Raw genomic sequence first — 21,021 nt, forward strand, 5'->3', positions numbered from 1 at the left:
GTTTCTGAACTCTCTCCCCTTTTCTCCAACTCCCATCACTCTCCCATCACTGGCTCATCTCTCCATTGTATCTGGTCTCTCCTCTTCCAAGCTGGGCCCTGCCAACCCACCCACAGTGCCAGCCATAACTGGGCACTGCTTCTCAACCACAGCATTAGCTCCATCATGGCCACAGACCCCAGGTGGCCCACTGCTCCACTGTTAGGACAGGAACACGAAACACGGTGCTAGCTCTGCCCTGCCCACCTCCTCAGCCCTCGCTGTCTTTCACTCTGTGTTCCAGTCGTTCTGAGCTGCCTGCAGGGCCCCCGGGGTGCCGCACGACCAAGCCATTCCCCCACCGGGGCCCAGCGACTGTTCCTGCCTCCTTCTCTTGGGGAACCCCAGCCCCTCCTGCAGGTTTCAGCTGGAGTGCCGTATCCCGGGGCCTTCTCCAACTCTGCCTGGGTTTGCTGCCCCTTGGCTGGGCTCCCGAAGTCCACTGTGCTCCCCCCACCCCCCAGCCCCCAGCCCACGTATTGTCACGATCTGTTTACTCGCTGGTCTTCCCCAGAGACAACAAATAACTTGAAGGCAGAGACTGCATCTGGTTTAGCACAGTAAGCCTTGGGTTTACGTGGCTGGGAGCAGACATGAATCGAGTTTGGCTGAATGATCAGTGGACGGATGGGTGGGTGGTAGGTGCCTAGATGGGGACCTACAGCCAGGAGTTGGAGCCAGTGGAGGGAGGGACTGCTTTGCTCTTGCCAAACCATAGCCACATGTCCCAGAATAGGCCCTTCCCACTGTGAACTCTGTCTTCTCTCCTGTGACCTGAGTGCCAAGGACTGAGCAGCTGGCTCTGGAGAAGGAAATAAAGGAACAATTATTGAGTGCCTTCTGGATATCAGGCCCAGAGCATGCCACCAGGAACAAGGTGGGCCAGTGGGAAAAGTAGGGAGTAGGGACAGTTGTGACACACAATCCTGGGTCTGTTTTTGCCTGCTGGGTGACCTTGGACAAGTCCCTTCACCCTGGGTCTGGAGGGTCATGATAAAATCTTCCGGGTGCAGTGTCTAGGAGGAGTCAGGGAAGCGGTGGGTACACATGTGATAAAGCTGTGCGTCCATTGTGGGATAGTTAACTTTTTGGAGGCCCCCAGAGGTGCTCCAGCCTGGAGTTGAAGCCAGGAGGGTGTCCCCAGCTCAACCCTGAGAACCCTGCTAGTCCTGCCCTCCAGCCCTCTTGCGGTGGCCCCACCGATGGGAAGACCTATGTGTCCCCTGCCCCAGACACACAGCTTGTTCTCCTGAAGGGGTCAAGCCAGATGGGGGCAGGATGGGTTGGGCAGAGCGGGCTGCCCGGGGCCAGAAATTGGGGGTCACCCGCCCAGCACAGGGGAATTCTGTCCCTAGAGGGAAGACAGGCGGCTGGGGAGGGGGGCTCTGGGATGACTGGCATCCCAGACTGGAATCCTGGCTTTGCCCCCTACTGGCTGAGACACTCTCCACAACAGACACAGCACAGAGGGAGGGGGTTTGTTGTTTGGTTCACCGATGCATGAATCCCTAGTATCCAGAACAGTGGCTGCTCAAAAAACATTTGTTGAATGACTGAATCTATCTTGGGCAAATCACTTCTCTAAGCCTTGGTTGGAAATGGGACTATAATGCAGCTGTTTTGTTTGTTTTAGACATAATTCGCCTAACATAGAATTTTGTATAACATAAAATTCACCATTTCAGTGTGTCCATTCCACTGGTTTTTAGCATAGTCGCAAGGTTGCATGCTGCTGTTTTGGTCATTGAAATTGATATCGAGGGGCATGCGATCCACAAAGTGACTGGCTGGGGCTGCCCTTCATGGTTTCTGATGTACACCTACTCCTTCCTGAGAGGGTGTGAGCAGCTTCCAAGATTCCTAAAATAAAAGCAGTGTGGATCCAATCTCTGGGGAGTGCATGGGAAGTCAGTCGAGCACCCAGGCTAATACATTACTGAGATAAGGGTTACATTGAGCTCTAAGCATCCCAGCAGCCAAGGCACAAGGGGAAATAGGATGGAGTAGAGAATCCCAGTGGTCTGACCACAGGAGGCTGATGAGTTTATTGTGAGAGACTTGGGTTTTGTTTTGTTTTATTTTCCGATCACCAAATCTTCTTTTTGCAGATGTCCTGTATGAGGAATGGGAAATGGGCAGGTGTCAGATCCCTAGCCCTTGCCTGGTGCCTGCCCATCAGAGGCTCTAGTTAAGCCTTTGATGAAGTGGAATATTGAACAGGACTATCAACAGAGGCTGTCTCCCCTCACTCAGAGTTTCGAACAAACGCGGACGAAGGGCACAGAAGCCCTTGGAGAAGGCATATTTGAGGGTCATATGCTGGGGAAGGAAGGGATGTGATGCTTCAGGAAACTCAAGGAACCTGGGGGACAGGAAGGGCTCAGCAGCCCAGCCGGAGGGCGGAGGCACATCCCCCAGCTCTCCATGCCCACGCTCCTTAGTGCTGAACTTCGTTGGCGAGAGTCTAAACCACGGTTGGACCACGGCATTTCTTACCCTGTGCGCTACTGCTCTTTGTCGTGAGGGGCTGTCCTGCGCACTGCAGGGTGTTCAGCAACATGCCAGCCTCTCCCCACAAGATGCCACTAGCACCACACCCCCCAGTCACAACAATCAAAAGTGTCTCCAGACATCGCTGATGCCCCCCCTGGGGGGGCAAAATTGTCCCTGGTCGAGAACCACTGAGTTGGAGGAACACTTACACTTTGGGTTGGCTGCTTTTGGAGATGTTGTACACTGATACCCCAAGCTGCCCTCCATCCTGGGTCCAGCTTTTGCCTATCACCTGATGAAAAAAGGAATCAGCACTCTTGTCGGTGGCACTGGCCACCCCCCTCACCTGGCCCCACTGCCACCTTTTAAGTAATGTGTATGCATTTTTTCGACTATTTTATTACATTTTGTTCTGAGCTTCTAAAAAGTCAAACAAGTGGGAACTGGTCAAAGTAAAAGCCCTACTGCTAGTAAGAGGAAATGTTCTTCTCACAGAGGAGACACCATCAGCTTGACAAAGTGGGCAAAAACTGGTTGTGGAGGAAAATAATACTGTTAGAGAACCCCAACATGGAAGTGCATTAAAAACACTGGAGGGCATCTTCAAAGGCTGGGCAAGTATTTTATACGACACACAAAAACGGACAGAAGGGGCCAAGTGTGCTTGCGAATCTGATCGCAGTTTTTGTTCTCTGCAAACAGAACTCTGCTCATACGTGTAAGTCTGCTCCCCAACAGTTCCCAGGGGCTGCCTGCCTGCAGTGGGCAGAGGTGAGGGCCGTGGGAACGGGATCCCAGAAGCCTCATGAGGGAGGGTATCCAGGCATCCTCACTGTGGAGCCCTTGCCAGAGTTCTGGAAGTAGGGGGGTCCTGACGCATTCATCCATTCAGTCAGGCAGGACCTGCTGTGGGCCAGCCACCGTGTTAGGCATGGAACAAACGGAGATAAGGAAGGGAGCTCCCAGTTTTGTGAGAGCATCTAAGGCCACTTGTGAACCATTGTATAGGTTGTTCACTGCATAAGGGCAGCCAGCGAGGGGGGTGAGTAGGAGACTGAAATCTATCTTGTACTCTGTTCACCTGGTACAGGGCTCTGTCTGGCCAGGAGAAGGGGTGCCACCTCCATAGCATCAAGGGCCAGTGTGGGCTTGCAGTCCAGGTAAGGGAGGGACAAGGGGCTTTGGGGCTTCAATTGGGATAAGTAGCAGTGGGAAGAGGGGGAAGGAGTCCCTCAGAAGAGGGGCTGAGGGACATGATAGCATTGTCAGAGATTCCTAGATGTGGGGGGCAGAGAGGGAATTCTCAGGTGAGTGCAAAGGTCGAGGAGGCATGAATTAGGATACTGTCTTTGGGGCGAGTGGTGGCTGGGTTGTAGGAGTTGGGAGAGGGGTGAGAGGTGAGGCCAATGGAACAGGAGAGGTTGAGCCTGCAAAGGGCACCAAATGCCAGGCTTGGAGCTTGGGGGAAGGGAGTGGGGAAGGGTCTGCAGCCAGGGAGGGACTTGTCAGCTCTGAGACCCCTTTGGCCAGGGCACAGGGAGGGGCTGGAAGCAAGCCAGCCTCCAGTTTGGCCTGCCCCTCCCGCAGGCAGCCAGGCCCCCGGGGGCCTGGGGGCACCTGCCTGCTGACCCGCTGCCCTCCCTGCCGCCTGCCAGCCCCCTCCCTCTGGTCCAAATTCCCACCTCCTGATTAGATTTGGGAAGGACTAATTAGATATAATTCATTATCCTCAAAAATGAGATCAGAAATCAGGAGCTCTCCTCAGAAGAAGGTGGCCTCGCCCCTCATCCATCATGCCTCTAAGTAACCAATTTAAAGTCAGGCGGACGCACGCCGCAGCGTTATTACCTTGTCATAAATAGTTAGGGGAAGGCCCCCGAACGAGGCAGCTTTATAAATGGTTTTTATCACATTAGTTTGCAGTTATTTGTCATCCACTTTGCTTAAGATAAATGCTGAACAAATAATCAAATTATCAAGCCAAAACCTTGGAAAATCATTTGCATTAATTGCAGCAGGAAAGACCAGGCATCCAAATCCAGAGAGCCCCCTGCCCCTCTCAGACCTGGTTTGGCCGGTGGGGAGTGAGGACTTCCTAGCAAGTGTGGGAAGTCTGTACTGAGGGCCAGAGTCTCCCCCCATGGGACACGGCCAGCCGGACCTGGGGCTGGGGTGCAGGCTGGGGAGGGCCTTTCAGGGGGCTAGGGCTGGGGTGCTTGAGGGTGGGTCTGCTGGGGCCCCCTCTCCCTCATATACACATAGACATACACAGACATACAGACAGACACACACAGATGCATGCAAACACATGCAGACTCACGCACGCGCGCGCGCACACACACACTCCTTACCCTCTGTTGCTGGGAGCTGGTGCCTTTTGTCTGGACCCAGAAGGGCCCTGTCACAGGCCTGAATGGACCCCCTGCCCGCTCAGAGTATGACAGCTTCAGGCAACTCATGCCCCAGGCCTGTCTGGTTCCTGTCCCGGCCACCAGTGCTGGGCAGGTGGTGAGGAGGGTCCTGGGCCTGGGCGGAACATGTCCAGGGGCGCCCGCTGACCCCCTCCCAGCTGGGCCCGGAAGGCTCCCTCCAGCAGTAGCCCCTCAGTAGAGAATGGCAATTTCACGCTGCCCCCGGGAGGCCCTCCTGCTCCCCAGCTGGGCCGGGGATGGGCCAGGCCTGCAGGTGCCCACCCCTCCTCTCCACGAGCAGGGCCAGCCCTGGCCCATGCAGCCTCCTCCACGTTCAGGTCAGGGCAGGGGCCCTGCTCAGTCATCTGCCTGCAGACACTGGCCTGACCTCAGAGATGATCCTGTGTGTGCGTGTCTACACTGACCTTAGGACTGTGCTGTGAGGGGCTGTCCACACTGGCCTTAGAGGCTGTCCTATGTGTGAGTCTCCACTAATGTTAGAAGTTCTCCTCATGTGGCCAAGGCATTATGAGCTTGCTGTGGTTGGGGTAGACCCTCTTGGAGCTGCCCAAGAAGTGATTTCTAAGGCCAGTGAAACAATAAAGCAATTAGCATCGACTCTGGGACCAAGTGGATGCGGTCAAATCTTCCCTTGACCGCTGTGGGACTTTGGGCAAGTTGCTTAACCTCTCTGTGCCTCAGTTTTCTCATTTGTAAACAGGGTGGTAACAACACCCACCTCCACAGGGCGCTGTGAGGGTTAACTGGGTTACTATTTGTAAAGTGTTTGTACTGAAGCCTGGAACACAGCACCACAGCAGGGCTCGAAATACAAGAGTCTGGGTGATTTCCAGGCTCCTGTGAACTTTGGGGTGATCTTTGCTGGATAGATTTGTCTGCCCATCCCTCCCTTCCCTCATCTGTGTAGCCGGGGCACCTGTGTGGGCAGGGGCTGTGGCTGGAACCAAGCCGGCTGTGGTCCAGGCCTGCTGTGGTTCTTGGGTCGGAATGGGGACACAAACAATGAAACAGGCAGTGTTGGGGCCTTTGGAAGGTGTCCTGATGGAGAACACACAGACTCAGAGCAGGAGGGCTTAACCAGTCAGGGGTCCCCACACCCCACAGAAGGTGTCCCTGTAAAAGCAAGATCTAAGATCTGGGATAGGAACAAGGTAGCTCAGGGAAGAGTAGGCAAACTTCACACGGGACAACCTCTGAGTCCAGTGTAGAAACCCCGACCACGAGTGGCCTCTGCAGCCAGTGCAGACACCCCACGCAGGGTGATCTCTGAGGCTAGTGTGGACACCCCTATGCAGGGCTGCCTTTGCCGGTCCCTTGGCTGCTTGCCAGGAGCTCCAGCCGGACCAGGGCGGGTTACAAGCTGGGCAGCCGGGCAGCCAGGGCAGCCGAGGATGAGAGAGGCAGACCTCTCCAGGGCAGCTGCTCAGGGTGGTGGGCAGAGGCTGGCGCGTGGGGGGCACTGAAGCTGAGCTGCAGCACATGGTTGCCGTCTGTTTATTGGGCAGCAGAGCGGGTTTAATGGGCCAGCCCGGAGGCCATAGGGAGGCGGCCCTCAGAGGAGCCAGAGCCAAGGGAGGCCCCTCCCTCCTGCCCCAACTGCCCCAGCTCAGCTGGGCCTCCAGAACCTGCCCGCCCCTCCCCACCCACCAGCCTGCGGTGGGGCTGTGGCCCAGCCCTGAGCAGGCACCTGGAAATGCCAGGCCCGGGGGGGAGGGGCTGGCCTGCCCACCCCCCGACCCCCTGCTATCATCAGAGGGGATTCTGCAAGGTGTGGCCATCACAGCCGGGAGGAGGACACCTGGCCAGGCACGACCTTTGCCCTCGTCCGGGCAGGCCTGCAGCGCCCCCCCGGCCTAGTGGCCCCCGCTGCCCCCAGCCGTCTCCATCATTCATCTCCCCACCCTCAGAACAGCTGGTGCTTCCAGGGAAATTACCTAATGAATCAACAATGCGGGGATTGTGGAAGCAGAATGGCTAGAAACTGGCTTCTGCCAGCGCTAGGCCCACAGGGCACAGACAGTACCTGCCGGACAGAAGAGCCCCCTGCACCCATCCCCCACCCCCAGCTCCCACCCCCAGCTCCCTGCAGGTTAAAGAAGTCTGGAGTCAGACAGGCCTGGGTACCACTGCCGGTCTGCCACTTGCCAGCTGTGTGGCCTTGGGAGAGTCACTTTACCCCTCTTAGCTTGCGTTTTCCTTATCTGTACAAATGGCGTTAATACGGTACCTTATTTGAGCTCAGGGACTGTGTTGACTGAGTGAGATGGCCCATGCAGTGCTTGGCAGGAGCCTGGCATGAGTGACTGCTTAGTACATGTGAGCCTAATAATAATAATTATCATTACTCTATCTGCCCAGGAAATACTCATTTATTTGTAGTTCCCAGTGACCCTTGCCGGGGAATTCCTTTCAGCCTCACTTTCCCTACCTGTCAAATGGGGCCAGGAGCCCCTTTGCTTGAGGGTAATGGCAGGGACAGAAATGTCCCAGTCTGTGCATAGCGTCTGGCCTGGTTCCTGCCGCTGGAGACCTCCTGGCTCCTAGCCTGGGAGCACAGCCCTGGGAATACTGCAGAACCAGTTCCCTGGTCTAGCTGTGTGTGACTCCCACGCCCTGCCCTCAGGGGGAAGGATGCCTGCTCCCAGGGTGGGCACAGGGGCCTGGGGAGGAGCTTCGGAAGTATGTGGGGCTGGGACTAGGCTGGTAGCCGGTGGGCGGCCTGTTGGAGCAGGCCCTGAGCTGGGCACAGAGGGCCCATTGTTGCTGGGCCCAGCCAGGCCAGGCCCTCAAGAGAGGACACCAGTGCCGAGTTTCGAGAAGTGTCTAGACAGGGCAGCCCCAGGCCCTAGCCTGGCCTTCCTCTGGGCGGGGCTGTGCCACAGGGGACAGGCAGGATTGCTGGTATCCTCAGCTCAGACAGACAGAGGAGGCAGGGTGGGGACAGGGCTGCCAAGCGGAAAGAAAACAGGCACAATTCACACTGCTGGCAAGGAGGGTGGTGTTGGCTGTGGTGACTCACCTGGGACCTGGAGAGGGGCTTGGACCTGAGAGTCAGAAAACCTTGGGTTCCAATCCTGGCTCTGTTGCTGTGTGACCTGGGGCAGGTGAATGCCTCTCTCTGGGCCTCTGGGCCCTTTAACAACTCTGAAGTCAGAGAGACTTGGTTTCAAATTCCAGCTTCGACAATCCCCACGGCTGTGTGCCTTGGGCAGAGGGGTCTTTGTGAGCCTCAGTTTCCTCATCTGTGAAGCAGGGATAATAATAATCCTTCCCTCATTTCCAAAGTGAGATGAAACACGTGGAACGTTCAGAACAGAGTGAGATGAAACACGTGGGACGTTCAGAACGTGCCTGGCAGGTAATGGATGTGCAGTAAACGTTAACGACCACAGCTATCGTTATCATCGTCATCGTCCTGATTTGTCTTGGTTGAGGCCAGATCTGCAGATCACTTGCCCGGTGGTGCCTGGCCCAGAGCCAGCACTCACACTTGAGAGAGCCTTGTCTGAGACTGCGGGCTAGGGCCCTTGTCCTGGCCTTGGCCTCAGTTGCCCTGCCCAAGAGATGGGCTCATCACAGACGAGGCCACCCACGACGCAGGGGCAGCGGGCCAGGCTGTCTGTGGGGAATCCCCATCCTGGCTTCTCTGCCTTCCAGCGTGGGACTGTCTGTAGGTGGGTGGGTAGGAGCTGCTGCTCTTATCTCTCCTGGTGTTTTTGGCAGGTCCTGACTGACGGGACTCCTCTGCCCTCCTGTGCCAGCAGCGCCCACGGAGCCTGCCTGAGTCCTGGGCCTCCCACCCCAGCCCGGGAAGACAGCAGGTTTTAAGGACACCTGTCCAGCCACCTCTTATTTGCCTCTAGCAGCCTCCAGGCCACCCACAGCTGGCCCTAGGGCTGAGGCTGTGGGGGTCTTACAGAGCCCGCCAGGCTCCCCTGCCCCCCATGCTCTGTATGGTTTCCATGGCAATGAGCACAAATCCCCTAGCCCTGCACAGAGGAGCCTTGTTTGTTTTGCCCGCATAACTCTGGAGACCATGTCACAGGCCCCGGCCCCCCAAATCCCCACTCAGCCCAGCACACTTCCCGACCTGATCAGATGGATAGGCCCAGAGTGGGGGACAGCACACTCTTCTCCTCTGGACCAGGCCACGGGGCCACTGACAGGGAGCCCAGCCCATCACCTCCCAGTCCCTTCCCCACGTGGGGCCTCAATTCCCTTATCTGTAGAATGGGGATGTGTCATGAGATAGAACATGTGGTGTGGCCTGTACCAGGTACTTAATAGATGCACAAATTATGCAAAAATATTTCCTGTCCTTAACTAATTTGCTTTTCTGAGCCTCGATTTCTCCACCTGCAAAACGGGGGTAAAAGTCTGTACCTTTATAGAGGGGACAAAACATTAAACGAAACGATGCACGTGACAGTGTTTAGCATGGTGCTTGGCCCAGAGCAAAGGCCCATTCAGTGGGGATGCTTTCTTGCAGCTAGTGGTTCTGCTGTGCTATTATTATCTCCAGGTGGGGGTAGGGTGCTCCCACCGTGCCCTCCTGCCTCTCTGGCTTCCTCCAGCTCAGGGAGCCGCTGCCGGAACCCAGTCCCCGTCCTTGCACCCCCCCACCCCACCGCCTGGTAACCTGATTTGGGGGGGAGGGGCGGCTCAGCCTGGCACGGCCCATTGTTCGCCTCCCCCTCTAGTGGGGGGGGCGGGGCGGCGGCGGGGGCGGGGCTGCCAGCTGTGCGGTGACATTCCGCAGCCCTGCTAACCGCTGCTCCTGACTCTAGTGGCTAAATTGAGTCTCGGTTTCCTTAAAATGACTATTTATTGCTTTAATGCAGTATTGAGTATTTACTGAGTGTTGGCAAAAGGCTCGCCCGGCTCGGGGCGGCGCAGCCTCCGGCAGCAGCGAGCGGCAGCGGGGCTGCTCCAGGAGGGCTCGTCTGGAGAAGGGGGGCAGCCCCTCTTTCCCAGGGAAACAAAGGCCCCTCCGGTGCTCCCTGTGCTGGGCTGCAGGGGCGGGGTCACCGAGTCTCTGATCCGGACCACCCCCCTCCCCAGGTGGTGTGTGTTCAGGAGGAGCGGGCCTGCCTGAAACCCCCCACCTCCCCTCACCAGCGTGGAGAATTGCTGGCCTTTGAACAGATCAGGCACCAGCTGCCCCCCACCCGCCCCCGGGTAGCCCGCTTCCTCAGTGGGGCCAGATCATGCCAGCCTGGGGCATCTCAGCTGTGTCCCCCCTGCACTGAGACCCACACATACCCAACGAGGGGGGCGTGGGCCCTCCCTGAGGGCTGCACCATTGTCTCCAGGGTTAATGCAAACACTGACCAAAACCCAGGAGTCCTTCATGGAGAGGCTGCAATGTGCCAGTGGAACAAAGACAGGAGGAGGAGGAAGGGTTTCCATCAGAGCTACCATTGCCCAGCACTGGGCTGCGGGGCTATGCCCTGGAGGGCAGTAATCCTTCTGACAACCTGTGAGGTAGCCACTGTATTTGCCCTGTTTCACAGATGGGAAAACTGAGGTTTGAGAGGTCAGATCAGAACCCAGTTCTGGCTGCTCAGCTCTCCAGCTCCCAGGGGCTCAGGGCTGTTATGGCAGCCCACAGGAGGATGCCAGGGGCACAGGCAGGCTCCCTGGAGGAAGCACCCATTGAATCTAGCCCTGAACGATGGAAAGTGTTCAGCCCACAGCCCCAGAGGGGCACCAGGCAGGCCTGGAGGAGGATGGGGGGAGCAAAGGCATCGAGGTGGACGGGGGAGGATTTCAGAATATAGCGTAGCAGCCTGAGGGAGGCTGATCAAGTGAGTGGGGCCAGATCAGGGAGAGCGTGCCTTTGTGCAGCTGGAGCCTCACATCCACTTCTAGAAAGAGAAGGTGAGGCAACGAGGGAAAGAGAGAGGACGGAAAATTGAGGGCCAAGAAGGAAAGGGCAAAAGGAAGAAGGGAAGTGGGAAAGAGAAGTTGTTGAAGTGGCCACAGTGATGACAACAGCTCAGGTGTCAGTGGCCTTTCCTCTGAGCTGGTGCAGTTCTAGGTGCTTCACGAATATTGAAAATGTAGACGGAGCACTCAGGCTGGCTGAGGAGGATGCTGGAGGCACACTCGGATGTCTGGCCTGCTGCTGAGTGGAGGTCCCCTGAGGCTTCTGAGCAGTGTGGCACAGTTTGACTTTCATTCCAAAGATCCAGGAGGAGGGCCGGGAGGCCAGCGGAAGGCCCAGCAGGGTAGATGTACAGGGGCAGGGCCCGCAGCGGTGCCATGTGAGCAAACAGGGAGAGGAGTGGGCCGTGGGCCCTCGGTCCTGGACCTCAGCCCTGGAACATGGTGGGCATCACCTCTGGAAGAGCTGGTCAGAAGGGACTGAGCTTAGGGGGAAGGACAAATGGAGTTGGGGCATTTTCCTTTCTTTTTTATACTATAAAAGTCACTATTCCTTGTTTAATAAATCTAGACCAAGCAGGGGTAAGTCAAACAAAACGGGACAGTCGTCACCCCTTCCCCCACCCCCTTCTCAGAGGCGGTGAGCGACTGATGGGGAACATTCCAGACCTTTCTTACATGTGTGCGAGCATGTTCTACGAGCATGTCCGGTGCACATGCAGCCGGCTTTCCTTTTTACGGGATCCACATTTTCTCAGCGCTGCTCTGCTCCCCATTTGCTTGCTCCACTTAGCAACATGCTGAGGACATCTGCAGTGTCAGTGCATGTGGATTTACCTCTGTCTTTGTAACCACGACATAACAGTCCAGGGAATGGGTGAGCTTTGATTTATTAACCCATTTCCCCCACTGACAGCCCCTTGGGCTGTAGCCAGTGCTTCACAGTCACACACACAATACATCAGCAAACATCCTGGTATATATATCTTTGTGCACATGTGCCTCTTGACGGGAACTGGGGTGTAAACACATTGGGCGGTGCTGCCCTGGGGGCATCGACTCGGAGCAGCCCAGGAAGCAGGTGGGGAAAGGGATCTGGAGCCCAGGGGAGGAGGAGGGGGGCCTGAAGGAGGGGTCAGTGCTACAGAATTGGAGGTGGTGGCTTGAGGGCATTTGGCATCAAAGTGACAATCAAAGTCATAGGGGACAGAGCCCTGGGGGTCCTAGCATTTAAGAGCAGGTGGAGAACCAGGAACTTGCAGACATGTCGGAGGAGACCAAGGCCATATGTCATCAGAGTTTCCAGAAGAAAGGGATGGCAAATGGCAGAGGAGGGTGTCAAGCCCCGTGCACAGTCCTGGCCCATAGTAGCTGCTCAGTGAACACTGGCTGGTTAAAGGAATGAATGAGTCAGTGAGGCCCTCAGGTCTGGAAGGTGGTGTGTTTTTTTTTGGCTGAATAGTACTTTTGGGCAAGTGGAGAAAGCTGAAACCAGGGTGCTTAGAGGAGGGAGCACAGGCAGAGTTGTGGTAGCAGAGGGTGGACATTCTCCCCGGAACCTGGCTGGCCAGAGAAGGGGAGAGGCAGGCAGGTTGAGGACGTGGAGGGGAGCTGAGTGTCCTGGCAGGTTAGGAGAGGGAGGGCGAGGAAGAGATGAGGCTTTGGAGGGGGTGTGGGAGTCACTTCCTGAGCACTGTCCTGGGCTGTCAGCCCTATCTCAGTATGTCTTCACCAGGACCCTGCAAAGGCAGATTATAACTTCCCATTTTGCAGATGAGGAAACTGAGGCTCTGGAGGTGAAGTCATGAGCCCAGGCCCTCCTGGGGTGGTGCTTAACAAGGAGTAATACTTAAATGCAGAGCCAGAAGCTGCCAAATGTTTCCCTTTACCCACAGAGTTGGGAGAGTTTTTTGCATTTTTCCTCCTTTCTTAAACCACTGTGGATGCTTTATTGGGTAAAAAAAGAAAAACTGAGATGCAGTCAGACTTGTTTGCCATTTAGGAATGGACACTGAGTCTGTGATGGGCCTGGGATCCAGTCCAGCCAAGGGGCTCTCTGGTCACCTTCAGCACTGAGCAGCCCTGGCTCCACAGCCTGGGGTGGGAGGAGGAAGAGTGTGGCTTGCACAGGCAGAGAAGTTGGGAAGGCATCAAGGGAGCAGCCGGGCAGGAGTGAAGGGTGGAGAGGGGACAGCATGTGCAGGAAGCAGCAGGGAGGCAGAGCAGGGCCCCAGCTGAGGGCTGGGGCTTCATGGCAGCTGAGATGGGATGGGGCCAAGGAAGGCTGGATGGAGGGCAGGGAGACCTGAGCAGGCCTGGGACAAAAGGGCCAAAAACGGGACAGATGGCTCCCAAGGGTGTGGGGACTGGGGGAAGGTTGGAGTTCAGGAGTAGAGGAGGCAGTCAGCGAGCTGGAGGCCCTGGATGAGCCACCAACCAGCCTCGGCCTGTGGGCCAGCCACTCCCCTCTCTGCCTGGGCCTTCCACCCCATCCAGCATTAACCCAGTAGCCACTTTCAGGATCACCAAACCTTCCTAGACATTTTCTCCTTAAAAAGAGCTCCACTTGGGCCTACAGTATGTATTTGTGTGTGTGTGTGTGTGTGTGTGTGTGTATCTGTGTGTCTAGGTGTGTCCCTGGGCACCTATGTGGGTCTGTGTATCTATTTGTGTCCTAGTTTGTGCAGCATCTCTTGTGTTCTTGTGTGTTAGTGTGTGCCTGGGTTTTTGTGCTCCTCTGTGTGTGTCTCTGCACACCGTGTATGGCCAGATGCCTGTGTGTACCTTTGTATGTGCCTGCACGTTTCCCTCTGTAAGTAGATGGCATTCCAGTCACCTTAGATGTGTATGACAATGTGTCCAAGGTATGCATATGTGTTATGGGTGTGTCCCTGTGTGTGTCTTTCTATGGACTTATGAGGCCATGCGGCACTGGGGCCTGGGGGGTCAGTTGTACCTAGTGCAGGGCAGAGAGGGAGCCCCAAGTCCCTTGGAACCTGGGTAGCCCACTTCCCTTCTCCCAGGATGACCTCCCAAGCACCCCAGGGCCACAAGGCAGGACAGGAGCCACAGTGACCTTGGCAGAGGTGAGGGAGGCAGGTGAGAGGGAGGAGCCTGCAGAGGCGGCTAAGGTCAGGGCTCCTAGTCCTGAGATTGATGACAACTGTAGGCAGGACTTTCCTGACTGACAAGGACCCCAAATTGGCAGCTTTTCCAGAAACCTGGCACTGGGAGGTCTCCCAAATCTGAATTCCCAGGAGTACCTCTGGCCTGTGCCTCAACCTCCCAAAACGTAGGCCAGCAGAACTGGGTCCCCTAGAGCAGTCACCGGCTTGAGATCTGAGTGACACTCCTCTAAGGGGCAGACCCCTGAAACAGCCCCGACGGCTTCCCAAGGCTAGACACCGCCTGCGTGATGTCTCCCTGGTGGAAACATTTGTGTGTCCATGTGTGTGTGCAGGTGTAGGAGCAGTCATACATTTGTATAAACGTGTGAAATGCTCAGAGATCAGCCTGTAGATGTAGCTGTGCACATGTGCAGTACTAAAAGGTGGCGTGTGAGTGTGCGCCTGGATATGTGACAGGACGTGTGTGCGCGTGGGTGCAGACACTCATATTTGTATAGACAGGCATGTGTGAACAGCAGGCTCGGGCAGATACAGAGGTTCAGGTGGGTGTAAGTGGCTATGCGTGCATGTGCATGGATGTGTGGGAGCCTATAGACTATTGGTGTGTACAGCCCCGGCAGACACACATGCATGTATACTAGGAGGCATATGCATGTGTGGAGTCCTGTGTGCCCTGGTGGAAGGCGAGCTCACAGGAGACTTGGGGACATAGACCTCTTCTCCCTGACCAAGCTCGCTGCTACCACAGTGCGTGCCTGGTGGGGAGTGTGGGACCGATCAACACACAGCCAGGGGGCATCCATGGGGGCAGAGCTGGGGACAAGGGAAGCTCAGGGTGAGGCCACCTCGTCAGCACTCCTGGAGCTCAGCATCCCAGACACATATCCACACCCAGCTCACCCACAGGCAGGATTCAACCCCACCCCAGTGAACCCAGCTCTGCTCCACCATGAGCAGGGGGAGGGGACCACACTCGGAAATCGACCATAAATTTCTCGAGATGCTTTAATTTTTAAAAGCCCCATGTAGATGCTTTGCATTGCGAAAACCCACAAATATCAGCTAAATGAGGTGCGCCAGCGGAAGGCCTGGCCAGGCCCGCCGCCCTCCCTTCCCGGCAGCTGGGCCCGGGCTCAGCTGGGGCCCCTGGCCTGACCAGTGGGGCCAAGGGGCCCATCTTTGTTCGGAGCAGGGCTCAGACTGCAGAGTGGCTGGGTAAATAGTCGCCCAGTAATCGCAGGCTGATTCCAACTAATTAAATCCTGCGCCAAGAGCCCACTCCAGCCAGTATCCCGAGAGGCCACGAAAACACAGACACCCCAGACGGGGCTTTGCTCCAGGTCGGGTCTGGTGCTCTAATCCCGTATCTTTTGAAAGATAGGCGCGTCCCGGGATGAGGGGTCAGCGGGCCTGCCCTGTGCCGAGCGGTGGAATTTTTCAATAACCAGCAGCTGGGTCACCAGGCACACAAAGGCAGTGTAATATCCTGTGGGCTTACGCAGGGAGAGAGCTCAGGCCGCGCAGAGCCAGCTCCCTCCAGGCCTGGGGCGGCGGCCCCCCACAGCCCAAGCCCCCAGCGGCCAGGCCTCCGCTCCCCTCCCACCAGAAGGGCAGAGAGAGCCTTGATGGAAGCCTCTGCTGCCCCCTCCGTCCGAACCCGGGCTTCCAAGAAAATTCGTCTTCCTTATTAAAAACCAGCCTTGATGCTCTCAGGCCCCAGCTGCAGCTGTAGGGGGACCTGCCCGGGGCAGGGCTGCAGGTACCAGGCCCCTTCCAAGGGGCGGCGGATGCCCCTCGTGTGGGGAGGCCATGCCATGCAGGGCAAAGGTCTCCAGCTCTGGCGTCTGAAGGATGGTGGTTCAAATCCCACGGGGCCTGTGGGCCTGCGGCGATCCTGGCTGGCCCATATACTGGCTGATAACCTTAGGCAAGGTGTTCACTTGTCCCCTCTGTAAGTGGGTTACCAGGGTGTGGTCGCTCTCTATTCCCTCCCCAGCCTCAGTTTCGTCCACTGTGCAATGGGGATCAGGGCCTCCTCACAGGCTCTGGGGAGAAGCAGGGTCTGTGCCCCTGAGGGGCTCACACACTGTAGAGGGCTGTCCTCGGCAGGAGCCACGCAGCACATGTGAGAGTGATTAGAAACTGCAGAGACCCAGTTGATTTTATTTTATTTTATTTTTTCTTAGAGAAACAATAGTTGCCCCCTCTCCCGAGTCTGGAATGCTTTACGCCTAGGGTCTGGGACCCCTCATTTAAATTGGCTGCGAAGGGACAGGCGCTGTGAGCCCCGGGAGGAGGTTGTTAGGGATGGAAAGCCGGGGGCCCAGGAATTTACAATCCGTTACTTGAGAGGTGTCCTGCCTCCCCCTCACCCCATCCAGACCTTCACAGGCCCAGCATGTGCCGTAAAGATGTCACATTGGGTGGGGGTGCCGAGGAGGGCTCCAGGGCCTGGCCTCTGGGCTTGGTGGGGTGTGCACAGCCTGGGGCAGCACCGTGTCAGGTCAGATGAGCCCGGACAAGAGCTTCCCTCTCTGAGGTTCAGGGCCCACCCTCTTTAAAGCAGGACACAGATAGAGCTGGGTAAGGAGGAGCATTTAATCACGCATCCTCCACCCCAGTGCTGCCAGCTGGGAGACAAGTGATGGGCTGGTGTGATGAGATCACAGACCCCGTGGGGTGCCTTGCAATAGGGACCTGGTCAGAGTTGTGCACTTCTTAGTGCCTGCCTGTGCCAGGCATGGTGCCAAGAACTCTGCTCACATACCAAGCAAGCAGCTCTTGTTGTCCATTGCCAAATCACACACCAGCCTTCTCTCTTATGTGGGGCTCTGACACTTTGTAGATATGAAGCTTGGCATGAAGCACATTGCCTCTCCGAGTCTCAGTTTTCTCATCTGTGAAATGGGTAGTGATTTCCCTTGCCTTATAGGGTTGTGGGGGACAGGGTTGGGGAATGAGATAAATAATGCTTGAGTTCGGACCAGGGCCAGCCACAGAGCAGGCAATCAGCACACAGTACTGTCAGTGCCAGTGCCAGTGCTGGTGCCGGGGCAGACGGAGAGCCTGAACCTGCAGGGGCACCTCCCAAGGGAAAGGGCATTTGAGGGCACCAGGGATGAGGAATGAGTGGGGCCACCAGCAGAGGAAGGGGGAGGATGCAGCATCTGGGCACTGTGGGCACCTAACACACCCAGGTCCCACAAACAACTCACCACCAGCCGAGGAGGGTCAGATTGGAGCCACCACATAGGGGCTTGAGGAGGAGTCAAATGTGGGGACAGGAGTCGAGGGAGAGGGGGCACCCAGGGGTTGCTCAGGCAGGGGTGCAGGGTGGCTGTTGGTGGCCTCAGAGAGATGGAGACACAGAAGACACTGGTCTAGAGGCCAGTCAATGGGGTCAGCTTCTCTTGAGGCATCTGAGGGGTTATGGTTGGGACACTGAGCCGGAGCTGCCCGGGAGCTGTGAGAAGGGCTGAGGGCAGGCTTGGCACGGGGCCCGGGAAGCCCTGGGCAGACAAATGCCTGAGAGGTGATTTGAGAAGGTGATTCCCCAGACTCGCTGGCTTCACCACGTCTCCAGGTTCTGAGACACTCAGTTCTGCTCTTGGCAGAAAGTGGGCATCAGGGAGCATTGCTGGGCGTCTCCTGGACAGGGGGTGGGCACCTGGCTGTGAGCTCTGTGGTGCCTCGGGGGACTGTGACTGTGGGCCAGCTGGGCAATCAGCCATTTCTGTCACCAACTCCTGGAGACCCCCCGCCTGGAGCCCTGAGCAAGGACATCCTTTTTGCAGAGTTGAGCATTTCAGAATCTTCTCAGGGGTGTGGGAGGAGCAGGGGTGGAGGGAGCATCCCCAAGGGGAGACTGCAAAAGCCCTGAGAGAGAGAGAGAGAGAGAGAGAGAGAGAGAGAGAGAGAGAGAGAGAGTGAGTGAGTGTGTGTGTGTGTGTGTGTGTGTGTGTGTGTGTGTGTGTGTGACTGTGTTGGGGGAAGGAAGCAGAGTAAACAGCATTGCCCTGTCCTCTCTGTGGCTGTGGCCAGGTACACAGGCCTGTTTGGACAGCTGCCTTGTCTGTCCGTCTGTTTGGTAGATGCTGGCTGATAGATGGGGGTGGGCTGACTCTTAACCCCTTGCTGCCTGCAGTGCCACATGCTCACTGCCTCCTTCCACAGGGTTCAAGATGGGCAGAAGGTGGTCCTGGCTGCCCCCACCTTAGCTCCTGAATGGGAGGACACCTCTACTCTGAGTCAGGGACAAGGTTAGGGGGCTCCAGAGCATGAAGAGTCCACCCCCACTCCCACCAGGGAGCCAAGGACAGAGGAGAAGGGTGTCCCTCCCAGTGGTGACCAAGGGCAGAATCTGTCCCAGTCTGTCCAGAGCTCTCCTCGTCACCCCCACACCCAATCCCTAGGGAGCCTCCTCCATGTTTATTAAAAAGGCAGCTACTGGGCTTTCTCAGGGCCGCCCCATCTCCACCACCACCAGCTCAGCCTGAAACAGAGGAAGCAGGATTCAGGGCCACCAGCAGCAGGCCCCTCTAAAGTGAGAGCAGGCAGGGATGCGGCTTGAGGTTGGCTGTCAGAGAGCCAGCTCAGACCCAGAGAGCTTGACTTGGGGGAAGATCCCAGACCCAATGATGAATCAGACACTGCGCTGGCTGTCGGAACAGTGAGACCAGGGTGACTGTGACCTGGCGTCTCCACACCGTCCCCCATCCACCACTACCTGTCCCCACCTTGGTCTGGGCTCTTCATCCACCAGGCAGAGTCAGGTCAAGGGAGCTACCTGGGGCTCCTCCCACCCACCCCAGAGCCCGGTCCATCTCATGCCCTACATCGCTCTCCTCTCAGAGCACCTGCTCCCTTCTCGCACTCCTCCACCCCCTGGCCGGGACCCCCCCGCACCTCTCGCTGTCAGTGCGCCGACAGTGATCCTCATAGCTGGTCTCCCCGCTCCCACCTGGTCTTCTCCCGATCTGGGTCCCTGCTCTGCAGCCAAAATGATCTTTTCAAAATGTAAATCACTCAAGCCACTCCCCACTTAAAACGTTTCAATGGCTTCCTGTGGCTCTTGAGATTAAGACAAAAATCCTGTAAATGGCCCACAAGGCCATCAACAGGGCACTGGTTAAATAAATTAGGGCTTGCTCATACAATAGAGTATCCAGCAGCTGTAAAAGGAGGTGCTCCGGGCCAAGCCGTGGGATCCTCTTCAGTTATGCAGGTGGGTGGGAGGGGGTAGAAGGGAGGATACAAGGAAAACAATGTGTAAGGTAGTGTTTGCATTTTTTTAAAAAAAGGAGGAAAAAAAAACCCAACCCTGAAAAAAAAATCGGGTGAGGGGAAAAAATGGATTCACACGGGCTTGTGTATTACATGTGTGGGATATCTTAGGAAGGGGATTCAAATCGAAGACCTGGCTCCTCTCTGGGGAGGGGACCTGCAGAGCTAGGGATGGGTGGAGGAGATGGCAGCGAACACCCTTTTGTACATTTGAACGTTAAACCGTGTGATGCACTACCCATTCAAAATTCTATTCAATTATTTTTAAAATACCCAAATTTTTAATGTAGGTGGTCTGCAAGACCCTGCACACTCCAGCTTGATCCTACTACTCTTCAACCTCCTCTTGTCCCCCACCAGCTACACACCCTCCGCAGCCTTTATTTCTGGTTAATGCTCATCTGTCTCTGGGCCTTTGCACACACTGTTTCCTCTGCTGTCCATTGCTTCCCATCCTTACCTGGCTGATTCTCCTTCCTTTCTGTCTCAAATCTCTGTCTTCGGGAGAGCTGTCTTCTCTGTCACAACCCCCCCAGCCTGAGCTGGATGCCGAACAATTGTGCTGCCTCCCTATTTGCTTGTCTCCCTTCTTGGCTTGTAAGGTCTGTGTGGGCAGATCCCACTTCTGGCTTGTTCTCAGCTGTTCCAGTGCCCAGCACTGTGGCTAGCACACAGTAAGACCACATCAGTATTTGGGGGAATGGCTGTACTCGCTGGGGGAGAGGATGCCCTGGGGGAGAGGAATTGTAAGTAGAAGGCTGTTGCCATGAAGGCTGGGAGGTGCCCACCTGGGTCTTGAAGCAGGAGGATTTTGCCCAACTCACAAGATGTCTGTTCTTCAAGCAGAGGGCAGTGCCAGGCGCAAAGCCCAGGCAGCTGGATTTCTCTAGCACCGCCTGCCAGTCCCCGCTCCCCGCTCCCCGACGCCCAAGCCGAGCTGTGTGTCTTGGGCAAGTGACCTGCCATCCCTGCATCACGGTTTGCTTCTTAGCAAAACCGAGGCGTTCTCCCGGGTCTCTCGAAGTCGCTAAGGGCGGGGTCCGCGGATCCCACCGGGAAAGCGCGCACACAGTGGGCGCTGGATAAATGCCGGGGGAGCTGCTGTGGGCGCGGGGAAAGGGTTAAAGTCGGGCGCTTTTTAATTGTCAAAGGACTGCGGGCGATTAGCGCTGGCAGCTTCCTCAATAATCGCTCTTCTCTGTACCTGCTGGGAGCTTAATTAAAAAACAAAGAGGCTCAATTTAAAGGCCATTACTATGCTAATGCGGCCGGGCGGGCGGTGATTAAGCGGCTCCGGCGGGCGGCGGGCGGCTGGGGCGGGGCGCGGGGCGCGGGGCGATCAGTTACCCACTAAACGGGCGGCCGGGCGGCGGGGGCCGGGGCGGCGGTGCGCGCCGGGGCCCGGCCCTGACCCGGCCGCAGCGGCCTGAGCGGGCGCCGAGCCCCAGGGAGGTGTCTCCCGGAGCCTCTTCCTAGCCCCTAGCAAGGGGTCCGGGCTGTGAGGAGGAAATCACATCACCTACACCTCCGAGAGCCGCCGCCTCCAGAATTTCCCCTCCGGCCTCCCACCAGCCTGGAGTCCCCTCCTCTCTGAACCCACTTCTCAGATTATCTCTCGGCGCCTCCGCCGGGGGTCGTGTTCTGCTCACACACTACGGCTGCGTCCCTGCAAAGTCAGCGGCGCACAGACAGGCCGCTGGCTGGGAGCAGATCTCAGGCCCCCAAACTCTGGGGCATTTGCTCCCCTGTCCCCACCCATC

The 21,021-nt window shown here is 56.9% G+C and overlaps 1 protein-coding gene and 1 long non-coding RNA gene across 4 annotated transcripts in view; one reads left to right on the forward strand and one right to left on the reverse strand.

Annotated features, from left to right (window-relative positions):
* The window catches only part of LMX1B (LIM homeobox transcription factor 1 beta), an 81,588-nt gene that overhangs the window by 42,006 nt on the left and 18,561 nt on the right, over positions 1–21,021 (forward strand). The window lies entirely within an intron of this gene.
* Positions 19,015–20,544, reverse strand: LOC140695910 (uncharacterized). Its single transcript, XR_012071746.1, has 3 exons — positions 20,050–20,544; positions 19,722–19,925; positions 19,015–19,188 (listed from the first exon to the last, which is right to left on the reverse strand). It is a non-coding gene; the product is annotated as an uncharacterized lncRNA (long non-coding RNA).

The sequence above is a fragment of the Vicugna pacos genome, chromosome 4, assembly GCF_048564905.1.
Source record: "Vicugna pacos chromosome 4, VicPac4, whole genome shotgun sequence".
NCBI classification, from domain to species: domain Eukaryota; kingdom Metazoa; phylum Chordata; class Mammalia; order Artiodactyla; family Camelidae; genus Vicugna; species Vicugna pacos.